This window comes from Orycteropus afer, unplaced genomic scaffold, assembly GCF_000298275.1.
Source record: "Orycteropus afer afer isolate SDZICR_OR568_19922 unplaced genomic scaffold, OryAfe1.0 scaffold00137, whole genome shotgun sequence".
Classification (NCBI taxonomy): domain Eukaryota; kingdom Metazoa; phylum Chordata; class Mammalia; order Tubulidentata; family Orycteropodidae; genus Orycteropus; species Orycteropus afer.
The window spans coordinates 5,552,013-5,553,087 of record NW_006921724.1 but is presented as its reverse complement, the minus strand read 5'-3'; positions in this window follow the sequence as shown (position 1 = coordinate 5,553,087).

The window sequence follows — 1,075 nt, the reverse complement described above, 5'->3', positions numbered from 1 at the left end:
ATTACCTCCTAATTTAAATCTCAAAAAGCCTCATGGCTGCAGGTAGGTGGAGGTGGAGTAACCTCTTATCAGTGGATGTCTGTAAAGGGAAAGAGGATTTACATCAGTCACATCAAGATTAGCCATTGCTTGATCTTTTTCTATTTCTCCCCCTTCTTCTCTTTATAAACCCCATTGAACCTAGCTTCTTCAACCTATTCTACTGGAATCAAAATTGTATCCCTATATTTATATAGTATAACTGCTCAGAATAAACCTTATGTTCAAATTTCAGTGAGTTTTAATTATTTTCAATCCAAATATAGAAAAACTATAAAAGTAGCAGAGGAAAGTACAGGAGAGTATTTTTATAATTATGAGGAGAAAACCTTCCTTTCTCTGCCAGGTAATGAACTCAGAAGCCGTAAAGGAAAAGGCTGAATATTTGACCTCAGTATCTGAGACATCTTAGATTGGACAAAATACTTGTAACACATATAGAAAGGGTTAAATTGTAAAAAGAATTTCTACAATCAATATGAAAAAAGAACCCAACAGAAATATGAACAATAATATGAAAAGACAATTCACAAAAGAAACAAATTTAAATAATAGTTTTAATTGCATTCATGACTCAAACAAAGGAGATAACCATTTTTGCCTATTGGATTGGCAAAAATTTAAAAGAATGTTAATATTTCAGGTTGGTAAAGATGTGGGTTTAAGAGCCTGTCTATACAATTGCTCAAGGAGTTCTGGTGGTGTAGTGCCTAAGGCATTTGACTGCTAACCAGAAAGTTGGTGGTTCAAACCCACCAGCCATTCTGTGGAAGGATGACTGGGCAATCTACTTCTGTAAAGATTTACTGCCTCAGAAACCCAAAGGGGGTCACTATGAGTTGGAATCAACTCGATGGCAGTGAGGTTTTTTTTTTTTTTTTCTTTAATAGACTTGCTCAGTGAATGTGTAAATTGGAATAACCTCTTAAGAGGGTAATTTAGGCGGAGGTGGGGCAAGATGGCGGACTAGGCAGAAGGATTGCACAGACCCTCTTCAACAAAGAAAAGGGAAACCAATTAACACAGACACAGAAGA